This window comes from Nomascus leucogenys, chromosome 21, assembly GCF_006542625.1.
Source record: "Nomascus leucogenys isolate Asia chromosome 21, Asia_NLE_v1, whole genome shotgun sequence".
In the NCBI taxonomy this organism is placed as follows: Eukaryota; Metazoa; Chordata; class Mammalia; order Primates; family Hylobatidae; genus Nomascus; species Nomascus leucogenys.
The window spans coordinates 74600092-74623248 of NC_044401.1; the positions used below are offsets into that span (position 1 = coordinate 74600092).

General features: G+C 41.5%; 1 protein-coding gene and 2 long non-coding RNA genes across 13 annotated transcripts in view; 2 read left to right on the forward strand and 1 right to left on the reverse strand.

Annotated features, from left to right (window-relative positions):
- Positions 1-23157, forward strand: part of MAGI1 (membrane associated guanylate kinase, WW and PDZ domain containing 1) — a 679526-nt gene that overhangs the window by 114952 nt on the left and 541417 nt on the right. The gene's annotated exons all lie outside the window — the stretch shown is intronic.
- The window catches only part of LOC101176582, an 83733-nt gene that overhangs the window by 32364 nt on the left and 28212 nt on the right, over positions 1-23157 (forward strand). The window contains exon 2 of the long non-coding RNA XR_001114652.2: positions 20167-20378. This is a non-coding gene — a long non-coding RNA (uncharacterized LOC101176582). The remainder of the gene's footprint in view (positions 1-20166; positions 20379-23157) is intronic.
- Positions 1-23157, reverse strand: part of LOC101178283 — a 31912-nt gene that overhangs the window by 2067 nt on the left and 6688 nt on the right. The window contains exon 2 of the long non-coding RNA XR_001114653.2: positions 8820-8910. This is a non-coding gene — a long non-coding RNA (uncharacterized LOC101178283). The remainder of the gene's footprint in view (positions 1-8819; positions 8911-23157) is intronic.

Sequence of the window (23157 nt, forward strand, 5' to 3'; positions counted from 1 at the left end):
AATGCAAGCTTAACATTTGCATGCGTGGATGGGTGGATGGATACATATGGAATGGATAGAGCAAGTATAGGTCTTACAGAGAAGAATTAGACATCTTTTGCCTGGGGCATGTGATCCTGATATCTTGGAGTCAAAATTGCAGGCCAGTATGGAATAATCAAATTTTATCTAAGCACTTCTAAGCCCTAAGGGAAGCTATAATTTGCAAATCTCCTCTGTTTTGAGTGTGTTCAGCATGGCCAGATGTTCCTGTTATCAAGAAAAAATGTTATGTTTTCCTATTATGTATAGTTCTACCGGAGTTCCTCATAGACATAGTTGTAAGTTGGGTCTTCTAAAGGCTATAGGAAGGGGCTGGAAATACGCCAGTGGTTATTATTTGACAGAAACCTGCTGATCTTCCGACTGGCTGGTTCTTATTACTGTCTCTCCTTTCTGTACGCCAATTTTCTTTGGGGATGAAGTGCTGGCATTGCAATGCTCCATTGATTCATTGTGTTCTCTTCTCAGGTGTAATCATTTCCCTGGGCTGCTCTAATAAAATATCACAAACTGGGTGACTTAAAACATCAGAAATGTATTCTCTCATAGTTTTGGAAGCTAGAAGTCTGAAGTCAAGCAGGGCCTTGCTTCCTTTGAAGGATCTATAGATCCTTTGCCTTCCTTGTCTCTTTCTAGCTTCTGGTGGTTTCCAGCAATCCTTGGCATCCTTGGTTTGTATCTGTGTCACTCCAATTTTTACCTCCTCTTCACATGGCTGTCTTCCTTCTGTGTGTGTCTGTGTCTCTTGAGTATCTGCTCATTTTTGTAAAAGGACACCAGTCATATTGGTTTTAGGGATTACCCTGATTGATTATGACCTCAACTGATTATATCTGCAAAGGTCCTGTTTCTAAATAGGGTCACATGTGGTTCCAGGTGGACATGAACTTTGAGGTGATGCCATTCAACCCCAGTATACCAGGTTTTAACTCCTGCATTGGTTGCTAATGTATGAATCTAGGTCTAGTCTCTGCTGTTTTTTTGTGTGTGACCTTGTGCATGTCATTTCATCTCTCAGAGTCTCTGTTTCTGAAAAAGGGAACTAATAATAGTACCTGTATCTTAGGTGATTTTGAAGATTAAATGAGTGATGGAGATAAACCATGTTAATACAGAGCTAGCACATGGCAGGTACTTGACACACTCCTATTATTATTATTATTCCTTTTTCATGTCTAACCAAAATGTATTTTCTATATTCTTTCCGTGTGTGTGTGTGTGTGTGTGTGTGTGTGTGTGTGTGTGTGTGTGTGGTTGGAGACAGGGTCTCACTCTGTTGCCCAGGTTGGAGTGCAGTGGCGCCATCGTGGCTCACTGCAGCCTCAACCTCCTGGGCTCAGGCTAACTTTCTTTCCTGATTTTCTTTTGTGTTCCTTTAACTTTTACTAGCAGGCTACAGACAATTGTCAATCATTTTGATTGATTCTCCTTTGATTGATTTTGTGGAATGACCTTTTCTTGAGGAGGAATGGATTAAAAGAGTGGTAGGAGCTTCTGTATTGATTGGAGGTTATTCCAATATGGTGGTAAAGATCTTAAGAAAATTATAAGTCAGCTGGGCGCGGTGGCTCATGCCTATAATCCCAATACTTTGGGAGGCTGAGGTGGGAGGATTGCTTGAAGCCAGAAGTTCGAGACCAGCCTGGCCAACATGGTGAAACCCCGTCTCTACCAAAAAATACAAAAATTAGCCAGGCATGGTGGCGCATGTCTGTAGTCCCACCTACTCGGGAGGCTGAGATGGGAGAATCACTTGAACCCGGGACACAGAGATTGCAGTAAGCTGAGATTGTGCCCCTGCACTCCAGCCTGGGCAGCAGAGTGAGACCCTGTCTCAAAAAAAAAAAAAAAAAATGTAAGTCATTGCTAAAATACAGATTGATTTAATAACCTTATCTTCTCAAATCAATTTTTTTTATTATACATTGGCCTGAGCAAAATACCACGTAGTAGCTTTCTTCCAACATGGCAAAATAATGTTAAATAATTCTGCAGTGGGTTAAAATGATAGTAAAAGTCAAAATTACATGTTTTCATTTTCTGTGCAATTATAACTTCTGAACTGAACTCAGTTTGGCAGTAGCGTCGATTATAACTAAAAACTGCAGCCCAATTCCATTTTGTTCTTTTTTTTTTTTTTGAGACAGAGTCTTGCTCTGTCGCCCAGGCTGGAGTGCAGTGGTGTGATCTCGGCTCTCTGCAACCTCCGCTTCCCAGGTTCAAGCAGTCCTCCTGCCTTAGCCTCCTGAGTAGCTGAGATTACAGGTGCCCACCACCTCACCCAGCTAATTTTTGTATTTTTAGTAGAGACAGGGTTTCACCATGTTGGTCAGGCTGGTCTCGAACCCCTGACCTCTTGATCCACCCGCCTCGGCCTCCCAAAGTGCTGGGATTACAGGCATGAGCCACCGTGCCCTGCCATTTTGTTCTTACCAAATGTAAATGTTGTCATATAAATTAAAACCCATGGGGGGAGGGTAATTCAATTAATCTTAATTTTCATTTTCTTCTGTAATGTGAAATTAAATAAAAGTTGTTAAAAATGTTTTTGGGAAGGGGAAGAATGGGCTAAATTTAATTGTACTATATTGTTTTAAAAATATTTCTTAAGTCCTAGAAGAGAGTGAAGCTTATAAATATGGAATGCCTTGAGGTGATTGAATCTAGGAGAAGAGAGATTAGGTTTTCACCTGACACATGTATTATACCTTAAAAAGAGATGGTTCAGGATTACAAATTCATATGTGTTTGTGTGTGACTGTCAGAATTTGATGGAAGATCCAATATGTTCAGTTCCTCACTGCTTAAAACTAAAAAGAAGATAATTTTAGAGCCCTTGTTTTTTAATATCACTGTTTTTAATGACTATCACAGGGGTCTTTGAGAAATTGAGGGCACAGGTCGAGGTGTTTAGCTGGAAGGAATAAATACAGCAGGATGCAGGTGGAAACCAACTCTTTAAATAGATGGCTAATATGTGTAAATGAAGTCGGCCTCATTCTGTGTGGGCCCTAAAGGATGTGAGCAGGACTGTTGTGGGTAATTTGTGATGTGCAAAGCTCCCTAAAATAAGTGTGGCTGCCAAGAAATGTGGTTTGTTCACTGATTCAGAGCTCTCCAAGTCTAGTCTGGGTCATTGCGAGAAGTTTGTGTGAATTTAAACATCGGACCCGAAGTTAGACCAAGTGACCACTTAGATTTATTTCATTCCTGAGTTTCCAGGAATCTTAAGTTGGTGACCAATGGGATAAGATTGAAAACAGTTAAAAGGGGTCAAGATGATGGAAGGTCTGTGATGTCTGGCTAAAACTGAGAGTTCTAGTGTTCAAAGCAGTAGTTAGATATTAGGAAGCAGGCTAACAGACTGTATGAGAGAAATTATTCCAGCCGTTTATAATGGTCCTGTTAACAAAGCCTCGAATGGGGGAACTATGCCTTTTTCTAACTTGAAAAATGTGTGTGTGAGAGAGAGCGAGAATGAGAGAATGAAAATATATCCAAGTTACCTCCTGATACCTTCTCTTGTATAAGCATTTTTTATTTGTTTATTTTTTTTTTTGTTTTTTCTTTTATTTTTTTTGAGACAGGGTCTTGCTCTGTCACCTGGGCTAGAGTACAGTGGCACAACTGTAGCTCACTACAACCTCAAACTCCTGGGCTCAAGAGATCCTCCCCCTTAGCCTCTCAAGTAGCTGGGACCACAGAAGTGTGCCACCACTCCTGGCCAACTTAAAAATTTTTTTGTAGAGATGGGGTCTCCCTGTGTTGCTCAGGCTGGTCTCAAACTCCTGGGCTCAAATGATCCTCCTGCCTTAGCCTTCCAAAGTGCTGGAATTTACAGGCATGAGCCATAACATCTGGCCCTTGTGTAAGCATTTTGGAGGTTAAGAAGTAGAAAATCTAATTGTTTTTACATTTATAACTTCAGAATGAGAAGTCAGCATTTTGTCTCCTGGGGGGAAAGCTCCCTCAAATTCAATGAAATTAATTTAGTGTTCTCCAAAGGAAAAGCCAGTGAAATTCTGTTGAGCAAGGATCATGAAAACTGATAGCGTTCAGTCTTCACAGATCAATGTTAACCATACTATCTGGTTTCATGTGTAGTGAGTGCCCTTGTGGGCACAGTATTGTTTGCCAGAATAATTTGGGATTCCAATTTTATACCCTTTTGGCTAGTTTACATTTTGTTTGTTTTTTTTGAAAATGAGGATTATTATCCTTCCTTAAGAAAAACAGATCACTCTGCAGTATAATTGAACTCCTCTTAACTTTTTGTAAGCATTCTCCTTAACTTGCATTTATTTGTTGGTAGGGATAATTTGAAGAGAAGAGCATTTTAAATTCTCTGAATTTAAGCAAACAATAATTTTAAGCTGACCTGTGTAGCCACCAAGCAATAGGATGAAAACAACTCATTTGTTGGCAAAAGAAATCAGTTTAAGAATGTTGTGGAGGCCGGGCGTGGTGGCTCACACCTGTAATCCCAGCACTTTGGGAGGCCAAGGCAGGTGGATCATGAGGTCACGAGATCGAGACCAGCCTGACCAACATGGTGAAACCCCGTTGCTACTAAAAATACAAAAATTAGCTGGGCGTGGTGGTGCCCACCTGTAATCCCAGCTACTCCAGAGGCTGAGGCAGGAGAATTGCTTGAACCTGAGAAGCGGAGGTTGCGGTGAGCTGAGATCGCGCCGTTGCACTCCAGCCTGGTGACAGAGTGAGACTCTGTCTCAAAAAAAAAAAAAAAAAAGTTTTGGAGCAAGAGTATAATACACAGGTGAATATATGTTCCCAACCCCAGATTTTTAACCAAGAGAAGCAAAAGTAGAGTGCATAAAATTGACCTGAGAGAGTTATGTAAGTTCCTTCTTAAATGACAGATGCCCTTCTAGGGATGTAATAAAAATGCTTAATGATAGGAATTCACGTTTACTGATTCTGACCCTACCTCAGTGTGTAGCTATTCTCTTTGTAACTGTAAAATTAGTTTCATTCTTTTATTTTTCTGAGTAGCTGTTTAAAAACAATAGACTTCGTTAGAGCATTTTTAGATTCATAATAAAATTGAGAGGAAGGTACAAAGATTTCCCACGTACCCTCTGCTTCCAGCCTGTGCACAGCCTCCCGCATTATCAACGTCCCCCACCAAGGTTGTACATTTGTTACAATTGATGAACCTACATTGACACATCATTATCACCCAAAGATCTTAGTTTACATTAGGGTTCATTCTTGGTGTTGTACATTTTATAGGGTTGGACAAATATATAATGACATGTGTCCACCGTTATAATATACAGACTGGTTTCACTGCCTAAAAATTCTCGGTGCTCTACTCATTTATCTCCCCATCCCCCAACTTCTGATCTTTTTACTGTCTCCATCATTTTGCCTTTTCCAGAATGTCAGATAATTGGAATCATATAGTATGTAGCGTTTTTACGTTGGCTTCTTTCACTTAGCAATATGCATTCATAAGTTTCCTCCATGTGTTTTCATGGCTTGATGGTGTGTTTCTTTTTAGCGTTGAATCATATTCCCTTGTCTAGATGTACCATAGTTCTTTTATCCATTCATTTACTGAAGGATGACTTGGTAATTGCACATTAAGCTTTTATAAAGTTTCATGTGCAGGTTTTTGTGTGGACATAAGTTTTCAACTCCTTTGCTGAATACCAAGGAGCATGATTCCTAGCTAGATTGTGTGGTAAGATTATGTTTAGTTTTGTAAGAAACTGCCAAACTGTCTTCCAAAGTGGCAATATAATTTTGCATTCCCACCAGCAATGAGTGAGAGTTCCTGTTATTCCACATCCTTGTCAGCATTTGGTGCTGTCAGTGTTCAGGATTTTAGTTTTGCTAATAGGTATGTCGTGGTATCTCATTGTTGGTTTTATTTTTCAATTTCAAAAGTGCTACTAGTGATGCAGAAGGATAGAGGAGAAAGGAAACCCTGTAGCCCCACGTAACTCCTCATCCTTTAGAGTTAATGGTAGAGTTTTTGGACCATTAATATATTACCTGTACGATTATCCAAGATTTTAAAAAGTATACAATGAGAACAGTAGATCTTATCCCTGACAACTGTCTTCTCCTATGCTCATTATTTCATTATTTGGTTTCTCTGGAGGTAGTGGCAGTGTGTGTGTGTGTGTGTGTGTGTGTGTGTTTGTGTGTGTATGATATATATACTTAAGCAAGAAATTCATGTATATAGGCTGGGTGCAGTAGATCACCTCTGTAATCTCAGCACTTTGGGAGGCGATTGTGGTTTGGCTGTGTCCCCACTCAAATCTCATTTTTAACTGTAGCTCCCATAATTCCCATGTGTTGTGGGAGGGAGCTGGTGGGAGATAATTGAATCATGGAGTGGTTTTTCCCGTTCTGTTCTTGTGGTAGCAAAAAAGTCTCACAATATCTGTTGGTTTTATAAGGGGTTTCCTCTTTCACTTGGCTCTCATTTTCTCTCTTGCGTGCCACCATGTAAGGTGTGCCTTTCGCCTTCTGCCATGATTGTGGGGCCTCCCCAGCCACATGGAACTGTGAGTCCATTAAACCTCTTTTTCTTTATAAATTATCCAGTCTTGGGTATGTCTTTATCAAGCAGCATGAGAACAGACGAATACAATTGCTGAGACGGGCAGATCACTTGAGGCCAGAAATTCGAGACCAGCCTAGCTATCATGGCGAAACCCCGTCTCTACTAAAAATACAAAAAAACTGGTTGGGTGTGGTGGCATGTGCCTGCAATCCCAGCTTCTTGGGAGGCTTAGGCATGAGAATTGCGTCAACCCGGGAGGCAAAGGTTGCAGTGAGCTGAAAACGTGCCACTGCGCTCCAGCCTGAGCAACAGAGCAAGACTCTGTCTCAAAAAAAAAAAAGAAAAGAAAGAAATACACAAATATATATGTAATATACTGTGTATTGAATATTATATACTATATGTATATAAATATATACATGTTATATATATTCACATTTTATATGTGTATAATATAAATGTATATGTATTTCTTACACAGAAATGATAATATATACACAAATTTGCATCTTGCTTTTTCAGCATAAGTGAAAGCTTGATTCACTAAGTTGTGAGTCCTTTTTTCAGGGTTATTTTTAGAAATAAGGAAGCACAAATGAACTGGTTTGTCCATAAAGGGGAAAGCCAGGAAGTAGAAAATGCCATTAGTTACCTGATAGTCATCAAGCAAAGAGAAGGCAGTTTTCAGGAAAGCATATGGAATATGGCTCTTGATGGAACTACGTGCCACTTGGAGGATACACTGGATAACCCAGAGGGATGATTCACAACCAGTGCAGCTGTGAACTTTTCTTTTAATTAGGTAGGAAGCACCTGTGTGTTATTCATCGTTTTTCCCCTTCCCAGTCCAGTCTCTTCAGGGATTTTAAAAAAAGAAAAAGACCCAAACACATTGGAATTTAAATTTTCTGTAGGAGAAAACAGCCAGTGTCTAAAAAGGGGCAAGTGTGCAGATCATCTGCTGGAAGACAAGGTGAGAAGAGTAACTTGAACGGGTGTGAATTTTAGAGGGCAAATGACTGTGCACATTGCAAGGTGTTTGGCATGGAGCGATGTGTTAGCATCCCGTTGGTGTGTTGGTGTTTGGATTTACGCTTCTGAATTGAGTGTTTAAAAATATTTAACAGAATTAATGCTAAATATGTACAAGCTGCTGTTCAAATGTGAACAGTAGTAGCATTTGTATCTCCTCTGGGCTCTGAGCGTTACCATGAGATGGCACCAGCATCCTTTCATGACCTCTGTGTGGCAAGAGGCTAAGTGAGACTGGTCATATGCTTAGCAGTTTCTTGCAAGGGACTGATCAACATCATTTACCACACGATTTGCCTAAGAGATTGACTTTGTCCTTGAATGAATTGTTCTAAATGTGCATTATAATACTAGCCTAAATATGCTTTGTAAAAAAAGATCGACTATCATTTATTGAGTGCCTACTACATGCTGAGAGCTTTACAAATTTATTCCTGTGTAACTTTCACTACTATCCCAAGGGGGTGCTATTATCTTCATTTTATAGATGGGGAAGTTGATGCTCAGAAAAATAACATACCTTATCCCGGGTCACGCAGGAGATTAAGGCATTGAACTCTGTTGTACAGTGCTGAAACCCTTTGTATATGTACATATATCCTGCAAATATCCATCCACCATAAGCAAATTTGTTTGACACATTTGGGTTGATACTGTTCTCAACTATGTGATTTGTAAATTTAATATGCTCATTAGGCATTTGTCGGACATTAGGCTCAAATCCTCTTAAGGACGGTGGCTCTCCCAGAGCTCTCAAACTGGTAGCCTGTGGGCTGAATTTGGACTGCACCTGTTTTGTTTTGTCTGATGGGAGCTAGAGTCAGCACTGTGTTTTAATTGAATTGAGCATGAATGCCTTGAGGCTTGGCTTGAACTCTCAGGTTCCCCCTTAGTCTCCATAATTCTCTACTTTTTCAGACATTGTCTGCTTCACGAGTTGAGGTTATCTGCATGGCCCCTGATGGCATTTGAATTTGTGATAGCAGAAACCATGAAACCAGAAAGTATCCCAGTTAGAATGTGTTCATTTGTGGGTTCAGATTAATTAGTTAACAGATCGATCTTTGCTCTGAAATAAATGTTGCTGGATTTATGTTGCTCACTATGCAACAGAGAGTTGACTTTTTTTCCAGGCTTTTCACAGGAGGCCCTCTGTTGGTAGAAGTCCCCGCTGGGTTTATGCTGGTTGAATATGTATGCTGACCTGCGGATGTAGTCATATGGTGCATCTCTTGAAAGCTGATGTTTGGTTGATTATAGTATGCCCTGAGGTGATTTTGATCATGAAGCTAAACCTAATGGAGAAAACATGAAAGCCAATGAGTTGTTAATAAGCATTAGGGGAGAAAGGAGGGTCTAAGATCCTCTTTTCTTCCCTCTTTGTCTCACTTTGTCCTTTCTAGTGGACTCTCTGGGTTTAAAGCAATTGCTTTCTGGGTGCATGTGAGTGTTTTCTAAACTGCCAAGAATATTCAGGAGGGTTAGGACCCCTTGAATTGAAGATAAAGACCTTGGGATACACAGTCAGTGGTAGAATTCCTCCATGGTACTCCACTCACATTGCCTCCCCAAAGTACGGTATGTTCCGTAGGAATTTCTCCTCCATGTATTTCCTCCCTTAACTGTCTTCTGCTGTGTTTTCAGTTTGTTTTCCGTGGAACACCTGCCTGAAGGATGCTCTTTGCAAATAAGTTTGCAAAATGCTTTTTATTCCAGTACTTTGTTACGGATTTGAAAGACATGTCATGGTAAATTCTCCAAGCAGTATTGTGTTTAAGGAACCTGTTTTGCCCAATGCAGCATTTCCCAAATTAGTGAACTAACAGAACCCTTTCTGGAATCTCTCCTTTCTGAACACCACCTCCCCATCTTCCAAAACAACCTATGCCTATTGGCTTTCTACAGGCCATACTTTGAGGTTGCCTCTCCCAAATTTAGGTCAGAATTTAGGTAGAAATTACCTGAAAGCATTGAACCATGTTTTGGATTTTTTGGGGGGTTGGGGAGGAGGAATAATCCCAATTCCATCTAAATGCAAGTTTGTCAAATATGAAAAAATGGTTCTCAAAGAATTGAACTTCATGGCTTGGAAGTGTTTATTTATTAGTTTTTGTTTGTTTGTTTTTTGAAACAGAGTCTTGCTCTGTTGCTCAGGCTGGAGTTCACTGGCACAATCTCTGCCCATTGCATCCTCTGCCTCCTGGGTTCAACCTCTGCCTCCTGTGCCTCCGCCTCCTGAGTATCTGGGATTACAGGTGTGCACCACCATGCCTGGCTAATTTTTGTAGTAGAGATGGGTTTTCACCATGTTGGCGAGGCTGGTATCGAACTCCTGACCTCAAGTGATCTGCCTGCCTTGCCTCCCAAAGTGCTGGGATTATAGGTGTGAGCCACTGTGCCCAGCCCTTCATGGCTTGGTAGTATTTAAAGAGATCAAACTAGATAAAAGTTTACTTTATTCTTCATGATGTCTGATAGGTTGTTTGCTGATACACGTGCTGTGTCTGGTTTTCCTTTCGTGACTTGTACCTAGTGTAGCCGTTTATAGTGTATTTGACAAACTTTTCCACTTGTAGACTCGGGTAGGCCTGCTTGACCTCCTCTGGGGATATTTGTTAATGTCTTGTCAGAGTTGATAAAATTTTCCATGTTCATGCTTTCTTTTGATTCTCATAATAATCTTCTAAGGTAACTAAAAAAAAAAAATCCTTATTTTCCCATTTGATTAAGGAAACTGGTCCTAAGAGATTAAGTCACTTGGTCAGCGTCTCTTGGTGAGGTACTTAAGTGAAATTGGTTTTCCAGGTGCCAGTCTTCATTTTCCAAACTAATCCTACTTTGCGTGTGACCTGAAAAACACTTTTTTGTTACCTGTTTTTGTTTGTTTAAACTAAACACGTACTTGTTTATTAGATGAAACGGAGCCCAAATAAAACCAGATGCGAGCTGCTTTTAACCATCCCTGAATCGTAATGATCCATATGTGAATCATCCCCTTGTAGTTAGTTTTTAATCCCAGACTGGGCTCTTCCAGTTTCTCAGCCTGCTGTTCAAGTCTCCCCAGCCCCTGACTTGGTTTTGTCAGAGCAGATTAGAGAGAAATTCTACAGTCTGAGAACACGACGTGTATGATTTAGGAATCAGAACTCTTTTTTTTTTTTTTGAGATCAGAGTTTTCTTTGTTTTCCATTTACGTGAAGTAATGCATCGTTTCATTTAAACTTAAATAGCCTTCAAGATTGGGTTCATGAACATGTCAGTGGGCAGAGTTTCATATCCAGACTCCAGAGATGATGAAATAAATATGTCTAAGATAGAATTATTTTCACACCTACCTTTTCCCTTTCAAGTTCTATCATCAGTGATTGAGAATTTAGGCTTTCAAGGGCACACTTGGATTTAAATCTCATTTGTCCATTTAGTAGCTGTGAATGTCCTTGGGCAAGTTAATCTCTTTGCCTTGGTGTGGTTATCCTCCAAATGGGATAACCCTACCTATATTGAGGAATGAAATGCAGTAATGAATGGGAAGCCACTAAGCACAGTGCCTTACACAGAAATTTTAATAATAGATAAAAATATTTGTATCACCTTCTAGGTGCCAAGTTTGATGCTAGGAAATAATCCAGTGGGCTATAAAAGTATGATTTGGTAATTTGTTTGGAGAATGGGTAAATGAAAACGGTAAGAATATATAATAGGCTTATATGAAAGTTTTGAAGAGAGAGCGGTTATGCTGTTGGGGTGTGGCTTTGAAGGGCTTAAAAATAATCAGGGGTGTTGAGTTTTGATCCCAAGGTTTAAGAATGACTTTAATAAGCGTGCAAATTAGGATATACTTTGGTCTTAAGTGCAAAAAAAATCTACCCTGAATCTACCCTAAGCAGAAAATAAATTTGTTGTAAACAAACAATAGATACATGGAGTGGTTTACAGGATCTGAGAAATACCTGAAAAATGGGATCAGGAAGGTGGACACTGGGCAGCTCTGGGGCTGTTGGTGGAGGGAGCTGAAGCCACATCTCTGTAGAGCATCCCCCGGAGGATGAGCCAACTCCAACCATTTTCAGTCTTTTTCTGCTTGAGATTCAAATTCCATGGACAAACGTTCAAATGTCCCAGTTTGAGTAAAATGTCTAAACCAGCCTATGGAGATAAGTTATTTTCATTTGACAAATGAAAACTGGATTGCTTTTGTCCAAAATGGGGAAAATAGATGTTGGATAGCAAAAGTCCACCATGTCCAGGCCGGGCGCTTTGGCTCACGCCTGTAATTCTGGCACTTTGGGAGGCCGAGGTGGGCGGATCGCCTGAGGTTAGGAGTTCGACACCAGCCTGACCAATATGGTGAAACCCCGTCTCAGAGTACAAAAATTAGCCGGGTGTGGTGGTGTGCACCTGTAGTCCCAGCCACACAGGAGGCTGAGGCAGGAGAATCGCTTGAACCCAGGAGGCGGAGGTTGCAGTGAGCCAAGATCATGCCGCTGCACTCCAGCCTGGGCTACAGAGTGAGACTCCATCTCAAAAAAAAAAAAGTCCACCATGTCCGAAAGAGGCCTGAAGGTAGACATCCGTCTACTGTGTTGGATAGGTGATGAGCAGAGATTTAACTCCTAGGTCAGGACGTTTTTGTTGGGAAGTAAAATTAAAGAGGCATTTTGGGATTATGGCCTGACAGTAATAGGAATCCACTGTAGAGTTTTGATGGAGGTTGAGGGGCACTCGTTTCTACCGCAGGATGTTTTAAGTAAGTGGTTCTTTAATAAAGAGTAGTGACTCTTTTCTCCGATTAGTTGATCACTTTCCCAGCTATCTCATGCTTCCACGTCCTCCATCATATCAGTGTTTGGCATGGTGCTGCCCCAACAACCACTTTGATTAGTATGTGAACAGGAGAGCCACTTGCAATGGTGGCGTACTTTATTGGTTGTTTTTCACTGATGGATTTTCAAGGGTGCTTGTTTTTCCTCTGGAATATGCATTTGAAAGACTTGTGTATTGTCAACAGTACAGCATTGTATTTATCCTCATTTTTAAATGTATTTTCATTGTGATAACTTTTTCATGGGGGGATAAAAGATCTTTTTCCAAATTTGAGATTCTCAGTTATATCTATCTCTTAAAAGTACTCTGTAACTCTTCACTTCGGCAGCCTCAAAAACTTAAACCTGTTTATTGTTTTATATTCAGTTATTTAAGGTAATATTATCCAAACATAGACAGAAGGTTATGAGCTAGATCAGGGGTCCCCAACCCCCATGTCATGGACCGATGCTTTTCTGTGGCCTGTTAGGAACTGAGCCCAACAGCAGAAGGTGAGCAGTGGGCAAGTGAGCATTACTGCCTGAGCCCCGCCTCCTGTCAGATCAGTGGTGGCATTAGATTCTCATTGTAGTGTGAACCCTGTTGTGAACTGCACATGTGAGGGATCTAGTTGTGTGCTCCTTATGAAAATCTAACTAGTGCCTGATGATCTGAGGTGGGACAGTTTGGTCCCCAAACCATCCCCCACCTCTGGCCCATGGAAATATTGTCTTCTACCAAACCGGTCCATGGTGCCAAAAAGGTTAGGGATCGCTGGTGTAGATACTATCCGGGTTTGATTATCTTGCTTGGAATCCCCACATCCCTGAAATAAAGCTGGCAGCAGCTAATTTACATTCTTTTCTTTTTACATTTTTTTAATTTTGGGGGATACAGGGTCTCACTCTGTCACTCAGACTGGAGTGCAGTGGTGTGATCACAGCTCACTGCAGCATTGACCTTTTGAGCTCAAGTGATCCTCCTGCATCAGCCTCCTGAATAGTTGGGATTATAGGCGCCCACCGCCACAGTGGCCTAATTATTATTTTTTGAGACAGGGTCTTGCTTTGTCACCCAGGTTGGAGTGCAGTGGTGTGATCATGGCGCACTGCAGCTTCAGCCTCCCAGGCTCAAGCCAGTCTTCCCACCTTGGCCTCCCAAGTAACTTGGACTGCAGGCGTGTGCCACAACACCCAGCTAATTAAACAGTTTTTTTTTTTGTAGAGACGGGGTCTCAACTTTGTTGAACTCCTGGGCTCAAGTGATCCTCCTGCTTCTGCCTTGCAAAATGTTGAGATTACAGGCATGAGCCACCATGCCCAGACTACATTAACTCCTTAAAGGTGGGCTATGGAAATAATGTTGATACTAGCTCTTCAGTGATGGTGTCAGTACAGGAGGAGAGAATTTATATACTTGAATACGTTTTGAGGGTAGCTTCATGAGGCACTGTGAGCGAAGGCTTTTAGTAATGAGAATACTCCACCTGGTCATAGGCACACCTTAACTTGATTCCCAATTGTGCATGGAATTGGCATTATAAAAGGCCGTCCCTAGAAAATGGGTTATTTGATCACAACTAGAAGTCATCCTCTATATTTTAGAACCATAAATTTACTACTTTTATTAAAAAATTGATTCGTGTAAGCATAACATGCTGAGAATAAGCAGACTTCTGAGTGTCTGCCCTACTGTGTTGTAGATTGAAATGTAGACTGTGAGTGGTCATTATGGTTAATGACCAAGAGAGTCTTCTAATGATAAGGCATGCTGGAGAGCTGCCCCAAGAGTCCGTTAGAAAGACTGATCTACATTTTCCAGAGGGGAAGTTGGCCACGGAGTCCTAATATCCTTTGCGTTGGACAGCTCAGATACTAGTTTTTACATAGCTGATTTTTGCAACCTTGCTTATTTCATAGAGAGAAAAATATAGAAGATGATTTGCAGGAATTAAAAGTTGTTTCATTTGGAAATAATAAGGATTGGCTGGGTGCAGTGGCTCACGCCTCTAATCCCAGCACTTTGGGAGGCCAAGGCAGGTGGATCACGAAGTCAGGAGTTCAAGACCAGCCTGGCCAAGATGAGGAAACCCTGTCTCTACTAAAATCACAAAAAATTAGCTGGGTGTGGTAGTGGGTGCCTGTAATCCCAGCAGAGAATCCAATTCTCTGCTGAGGCAGAGAATTGCTTGAACCCGGGAGGTGGAGGTTGCAGTGAGCTGAGATTGCGCCACTGTACTCCAGCCTGGGCGACAGAGTAAGACTCTGTCTCAATTAAAAAAAAAAAAAAAGAAATATTAAGGATTATTGTGGACAGTATTGGCAGAGAGAAGAGTGTTCAACACCAGGAAAAAGAGGTTGGTGTTTTGTTGTTTCGTAGACATTTTCTGCATATACTACCTTTGAATGTTTCTTATTGTGTGGTGTATGTGAGCTGGCAAAATATTCAATATTTGATGTCTTCTGTTATTTTGAATTCATTTATAAGAACTTTTCCTTCAGGGCATGTTTGTTTATGAGTGGCATTTGGTGTATTTCTTGTGTTATCTTTGATTCTGTCTTTTTTAGTGGTGCTCATATAGTGTTTGCATGCTCCATGAATCATAAGAATTTCAGATACTCATAAGCAGGAGGGAGAAAGTAAAACAGAGGGATTCGACAGAGAGTGATGGAGCCGGGGTAACACGTGACGGGGTATTCCTAGTTAGCTCCTTGGCAGAGGGGACATTTTGAGTTGAGACGCAAATATGGGGCCAAGTCAGGCAAATGGATACCGGGGACAAGAATGTTTCTTAAAAAGCCAGTGACAAACACCAAGACTCTGAGGCAGGAACAAGCCTGAAAAGACCATGGGATGCTTAAGAAGGTAATTGGGGTGGAGAAGGAATAGCCTCAGTCTCACAGGAGGTTAGAGTGAAGTCACCTAGAGGGAGCTATGGCAACTCTGAATGAGAATTCAGGACTGGGCATCTCAAAACACCAGATCCACTGAAGACTTCAACCTGAAAAAGGTAAAGTCATTTCCAGAGGACAGTGGATTCCTAGATTTTTAACCAATCTGTGCTTTTGCTTTTAATGTGCCCATTTTACTTCCAAAGTTGCTTATATTTCCATAGCCAAAGCTTGACTGGCTGAGTTGTTGTAAGTTCCAGGGAAGGCTGTTGTGGGGGGATAAGTACTTTGCATGTGGCGACCTTCAAAGGATTTGGCAACAGAGACTTGGGTTTAAGTCTTGGTTTTGTCACTGACAAGCTGTAGGACTTTGAGCAAATAACTCAGCCTTACCAGGTCTCAGCCTGTGAAAAGGATAATAATCTCATCCCCCCACTAGGGTTATCTGAAGGATCCATGGGAATAACATATATATTAATAAAATGTTTATTTTCAATAATATGCATCATGCTATATTTGAAACCAAAGGGAGTTAAGCAGTAATATTTTTAGCAATTTGAAAAATCTAATTAAGGGCTCTTCTTAGGCAGTAGAGTAGAATTCATGTTAAGTTTGTCATGGAGCCATTTCTTTTTACAAATCCTTAGTCTTCACCAAGTGGACTGTTTTTTTGTAAACAAGAGGCAAGATTTTTCTCACTGAATTTGTGGATCAATGCTAGAGACAAAAGGGAAATCTCATTTCTCTACCACCGTTCAGGTCCAGAAGTACATTGTCAAGTTCTTTTTCTTTCTTTTTGCCGAAACTTACTAGGACGGCTGTAGATTTTTTTTTTTTTTTTTAAGACAGAGTCTTGTTCTGTTGCCCAGGCTGTAGTGCAATGGGGTGATCTTGGCTCACTGCAACCTCCGCCTCCTGGGTTCAAGCAATTCTCTTACGTCAGCCTCCCTAGCAGCTGGGATTATAGGCGCCCACCACCATGCCCACCTAATTTGTGTATTTTTAGTAGAGATGGGATTTCACCATGTTGGTCAGGCTGATCTCTAACTCCTGACCTCAAATGATCCGCCCGCCTCAGCCTCCCGAAGTGCTGGGATTCCAGGCATGAGCCACCACACCCAGCTAAGATGGCTGTAGATTTTGACTTTCCCTTGAGAATTTAATGAAAACATTGAGTTTTGTGGATACTTTTGTGGAGGGCAGGAATGGGCCTGGAAGAAAGGGGGGTGGTGATCCCCCCTGGGAAAAGAAGCCCACCCATTGCATCTTCCCCTTGCTATGGTTCAGCCCTGTATTAAACTGACCAGTGGACATGCTGCCCTTCAGACTGGGCTCAAATTCCTTCCCTGCTCCCATCTGCCTGCCTCATCCTAACCTCTCTTTAAGCACTGAGCCCTGGTACTTCCTTCTTCATGGAGCTTTTACTTACCATTCCAACCCACATTGATGTCTCCCATCCTTGAATTCACTTCAGACCATCAGTCTCCCTTTCCTAGTTTAGTCCTATTTTGAGTAATATATTCTTTTTATTATTAGATGCTACCATTTTCAAGATGTGCCTTCATGGTAACAGTATATTTTCAGGGAGAAGAATGACACACTTCTGCATTATTAGCTAATGGAAAACACATGCTCAAATATAGTGATGTTAAAGAAACGAAGTGAGCAAAAGCAAGGTTATGTTTTTAATAAGAGAATGCCTTAATTGTGCATAAACCATCCCAGAAACTCTATTATTTCAGTATTTTAAAAACACTCGGAGAACTCTTTCTTATATCCGGAAAGCACCACAAAAATATGTCAGATGACAAGTCTGTTCTGATCTATGTGGTGCATTCCTGTCTAGATATGTAGTCATTTACTACTGTGTAGTGTAATTTGAGTAGTGTGCAGTCCTCAACTAAGTTGTTAGACTACATTTTGTCCTTTTTCTGTAACTTCTGAGTAGTGTTACTCTAAATGTGCTCTGTAGACCTCAGCTGAGGTGCAAAGTCTGTTTTTGTTAATCTGTGCACAATGGTATAAATATAGAAATTGAGACTTAGAATTTAGAAGTGTAATAGTAATTGGCTGAGTCTGTAATCCTAGCTGCTTGGGAGGCTGAGGTGGGAGGATCATTTGAGCCCAGGAATTCAAGACTGACGTGGGCGACAGAGTGAGACCCTGTCTCTAAAAAAAGAAGAAGAAAAAGAATTTTTTTTTTTTTTTTTCAGGGCAAGGTCTCACTCTGTCACCCAGGGTGTGTGCACCACCATGCCCAGCTAATTAGAAAAAAAAAAATATTTCATAGAGATGAGGTCTCACTAGGTTGCCCAGGCCAAGAAAAAGAAATGTAATTGCACAGGACAGTTGTCTATCTGTTGAATTTAATAATTAAAAGTTGGGTCTTGTATTTTGTAGGGTGTGCTTGTGTTTTTTTTGGTCATTAATTTTTATTGTCTTTTGATACTTTGGGAAATAAGAAACAGCTGGTCGTTTCTCACAACTAGTTTGAGAAGCAGTGCTCTAAAACAGTAGTTCTCAAACCAAGCTGAATATCATATCATTTAAATCACATAAACCGGATTTAATATCAATTAAATCAGACTCTTGGGGATATAGCATAGGCATCAGTATTAGTGTAACTCTTATTTTTGGTATAATTTTTAAGCTCCCCTGTGTATTGTAATGTGGGGTTCTGGTTAAGATCCCCTATATGGAGTACCTAATTTTGTTGAATCTATATTGATTTCCATTGCAGAGAAAGTTCCAGGATGAGGCGTTTTCCTGTCCCGTTACATGCTTAAGCTTTGTCTCCAAATGCTGTCCAAAGAGGAGATGGGCAGCCTCAAGAGGCAGTCACCACCTTATGTGCCCGGTCACCCTCCCCATGTGGCAGGTGCTGCATCCACATGATGACCAGCATATGGCCCTGCCCTCCTGGAGCTTCCAGTCTAGTGAGGAGAGGGAGGCAGGCTGTAAACAATTAAACTCTTCACTATTTTGTCAATGATACTTGTGAATTGAATGGTGGGTAGGTGATCTGTCTTAGCCAGGGTGGTCTAAGACCTGGAGAATGAGAAAGCCAGAGATAGGATTGATGGAGAAAGGGCATTCTGGGCTGAGGGATGGTGGAAGCAACATCCTAGAAGTGGGCAGAGCTTGGAGTGTTGGATGAGAGTAGGTCTGGGGGAGAGCGGTGGGAGCTGGGTTGGGAAGGGCAGCAGAGGCCGGGCCGCAGGGCCCTGAAGGCCGTGGTCAGGAGTTTGGATTTTGTCCTAAGGGCAGTGGCCATTCACTGGAGGGGTTTTAGCAGGAACCGAGTTTCCTGTCAGCCAGTTTGATATATCAGAGGGTGCATGTCTCTTTGGAGATGTGGTAGGTGAGAAGGGGCCTGAGATTGTGTGACCTTACCACCCTTGTAATCCTCAGAGTCAAGCACGCAAAACAGCAACTGACATAGTTTTGGGCAGTCCAGGCCATTCTTGCCCTCATGGGCTCTCCTTGCTGCATATTTTGTGAAATATCAGCCCTCAGGGTAGTGGTGTCTCTTTGCTGTCTGGAATTAGTTGGAAAGAATTGAATCAAAAAGTTATGGCACAATCTTCACAGCTTCCTCAAAGATTAAGTAGTCTGTGCTCCTTTCTAATTTGCTAGATTTTCATGTTTTTGAAGAATTTAGAATTGTTTTCTTTCTTTCTTTCTTTCTTTTTTAGAAAGAGTCTTGCTCTATCACCCAGGCTGGAATGCAGTGGCGCTATCTTGGCTCACTGCAACCTCCACTTCCTGGGTTCAAGCAATTCTCCTGCCTCAGCCTCCCAAGAAGCTGGGACTACAGGTGTGCACCACCACACCTGGCTAATTTTTGTATTTTTAGTAGAGACAGGGTTTCACCATGTTGGCCACTGGTTTCGACCTGCAGACCTCAGGTGATCTTCCCACCTTGGCCTGCCAAAGTGCTGGGATTACAGGTGTGAGCCACTGCACCTGGCCTAGAATTATTTTCTCTGCCTGATTTTAGGCAAATTGAAATAAACACTTAAAAACAAAACCTTTCAGAAAGTACCTTCTTTTCCGTCTTAGGGAAACTGATCTCTGGAGAAGGTGTGTGTATGTGCAGGCATGCGTGTATGTGTGTATGTGTGTGTTGCATTACATTTGATAAGAACATTTCATGAGTGCTCTTTGCGTGCCAGGAATTTCATTCTTATGCTGCCCTAGGAAGTAGGCATTGCTGTTATCCTGGTTTTGTAAATGAGGAAACTGAACTCTAGAGAGAAGTTACTTGCCCACAGTCACACCTGAGTTAGAAACGGCATACGGGATACATACCCAGGACTCCTAGTCCAAGCTTCCACTTACCACTCTTGTACTATATTAAGACTTCAAGCTGTGGTGGCTTATGCCTGTAATCCCACCACTTTGGGAGGCCAAGGTAGGAGGGTCGTTTGAGCCCAGAAGTTCAAAACCAGCCTGGGCACCATAGCGACCCTGTCTCTACAAAAAATAAACAACATTGGCTGGGAGTGGTGGTGTGTGCCAGTAGTTCTAGTCCCAGCTGCTTGGGAGGCTGAGGTGGGGGGATTGCTTTAGCCTGTGAGGTTGAGGCTGCAGTGAGCTGAGATTGCGCCACTGCACTCTAGCTTGGGTGACAGAGTGATACTTGTCCCCACCACTCCCCCCAGAAAAGACTTTGAGCTGAGAAACCCTGCTGATTTTTACTGGATTGACCTTGGTGGTCTCATTCTAGCCATTTAGTGACAACTATGACCCTTTCATTCTCTTCCTTTTGATCCTTAATTTCGGATTTTGTTACAGGTCCTTAAGGCAATTTTCATTTTCTCTCTGCTTTCCTGAGGTTAATGGTAATGTTGGCAGGGTGATGCTGCTGATCTGGTCTGATTCCCAAGCTGGAGGTAATGGCGTGTGTCCTGCCCTAGTGCTGCTCCCTGATGGGGAGCATGCTCAATTTCCTGCATTCAGGTGCGAGCAGAGACTTGGCAGGATCCGCCCCGTTCAGAGTTGTAGGAAGAGCCCTGGATGCCTGTCCCAAATTGGAATAAGTGGGAGGGAGCCACAGGCTGGTACAGGTAAGAGAGCTCGAGCTTTGTCTTTTCACAGCTAAAACTTAGTCCTTCTGCTGTGATTCTTAGGAGGGCCAGGGGTGCTTCCTGCAGGAATGAATGACTCTTAGGAGCTTACTTTTGCATACGCAAGGGGCTGGGCTGTTGCTGCCTTCTCAAGTTCTCGAGTCATTGTCTACGGGGTACTATCTTGCTGAACTGCTGAGAATTTTACTGTTAAGGAGCCATCTTGGCTGAGTTTGTTTTCTTTCTACTATTTGAGGTTGGGCTTGCATTCAGCCTGGGAGCAGTCTGTGGCTTCTCTCCTTTTCAGATACTTTGGAGGTGGGAGCAGTGTTCAGGAATCTGATTCTCTAGGCAGACACAATTGCGATACGAGAGTTTTCTCTCTCCTACGGCTTTGCTTGTTTGTCTCCCTCGTATTTGTAAAGCAGTAAAATACCAACCCGTAAGGTTATTGTTTAGTAAACAGAAGCAAATCCAGACATTTATTCCCTACTATTGCTATATTTAGAAATGATCATTAATTCATATCAGAGAACTCTCAGAAAGATGTGTTATTTTTGCGTTCTTTAGCGTTTAATAAATATCATGGAGAAACATTAAGAAGTATGTTATCCTTTTGAGGAGACCAGTCTTGGTAGTTCTTTTTGTGTAGTGAAAATGATGTATTAAAAAAAATATTGAATTTTAAAACCTGGTAAGTATTTTCTGCAGCAGAATAAGGATGTACTAGTAAAAGCGCTAATTATTGCAACCCTGTGGGATAGCAGGCATTTGTGAGTTTTTAGGCATCCTGGGATGTATACATGCAAAATTGTGGAGGGTGCTGAGGAAGTGAGAACAGTAGAATTAGTCTATACAAAATTTGTCTTTTTCGCAGAATCTGGGGATTGGACCAGGGCCCCGATATAACTTGAACAGAAGTTATTTGTGTATGTAGATAAATGATTTTCACCGTTCTGAAGCTTAACAGAAATATTTTCAATGGGGAAAAAACCTTGCCGTTGCAGTTCTTTATTTTCCACAGCGATAGCAAGCCGCAAGTGAGAGAATGTTTTTAATTGAAATCACATAACTTCATCTCAGCCAACTTCCAATTGCTTACCCTGTGCAGCGTTTTGCCAGAGTTTCAAACAAGAGTGTACAAGAAAGGAAAAGAATGTGGTATTCACAGATACTAAAACATTGTAAAAACAACGCTGATATCTCCAGCCAATTTCGTCAGCACGTGACTCTCACCCTTCCAACGAGGATGAACAGAAATGTCATCCATACACTTTCTCTGAGCTCCCAGTCTCTGGTCTGGGCCTGCATGGTGGATTCCTCATTGTTTCAAGGACCACCCTGGGCTTTTTTGCCCTTCCTTTTGTGTGGCGTCATCTTTTATTTTTTCCTTGTCTCTCGATTGTTTTGGTTAGAGAGGAATAGTCTTTATTTTGGGCTCTTCGTTGCAAGTATTATAAATGCTCTTGAGCAAAAATAAAAAGAGGATGTTTATTGTAAGGGTATCTGAAGCATACCCAAGGTAAGGGTTATCCAGTCTAGGCCAGTTTTGGAAACACCCCGGGACTAAGACTTTGAACCTTATCAGGTTTTTCTGTAGGTATTTGTCATTTCCTGCCAAATGCGCTCTTGCCTTGTTCTTCTGTTCTCTCAAAATAGATTGATCTGCTCCTCAGAGCCTGGCTGTCCACTCTCCTAGCATATATTTCTTCCTCTCAAGGGTTCATCCAGACTGAAGCTGGAATCTCTTAGTCCTGATTGTAAATTCCAGGGAGAAGTTTTCTCATTGGTTCATAATAGGTCAGCTGTCTGCACCTGTGGCCAGCGTAATGGAGTTCTGTGCAAAAATGATGGCTGAAAGTATGTCTTTTGTCACCTATAGGGGTAAGAAAATGGCTAGAATACTGAGGAGATAGGGTATTCATCTGGTAACCCGGTGATGTTCACCACAGTTGCCTTTTTGTGTTTCTTTGTGGGGCCTCTTACTAACTCCTTCTTCACGCCAATTTCAAGTTCATCAAAACCTAGTCAAACAGTGGTGAGTATTTATATGCATGGTGTTGGACAGACAGATATGGCTAAGTAATTCTGTAGTAGTATGTTATGATTTAAGTGAACATTTATTGAGTGCCTAGCATATACTAAGCCCCATTTTAAGTCTAACACTAGGCAAATAATACATGACTCTTTTAATTTTTGCTCGCACCTTTATCACCTCTTCCCAATTATAACACTGTGTTTTCTGTCTACTTCTTACACCCCGTGTTCATTGTAGTGAGTGAGAAGTTACCTTGAAGGTTGGTTAGTGATGTTGTGACTTTTACTTTTTATGTCCTGGGTGATGGATGGGATTTTTAAGAGTTAACGAGTCCAAGGATGCCTGATGTAGGAAAGACACGATGTTGCGTGTGTCCTTGCAATAACGTCCAAAGCATGACGATGGGGGTATACTGCCTATCTCTTGTCCCCAAGACAAATCCAGTAGCATAGAAAGCTCATTTTTTGGGGGGTCCAGGTAACTGTAATCATGGGCCACATGATAATGTGAAAGCTAATCTGAAATTCTTTTGGAACTTTGATTACTCCCTTTGATCTAAGTATGTAAGTGATTAACTGCAAGATATGTGAAAAATGTTGCTTTCCCCTCATCTTTGGAAGCAAGATCTGTATTTCTGTGGGTGCAATGCCATTTTAGCACTCTTACTTTAGACTTGACCAAGACTTCTATGATATCTGAAAAATTAGTGTATCAGGAAGGATGTATTGTATTTTATTTTAT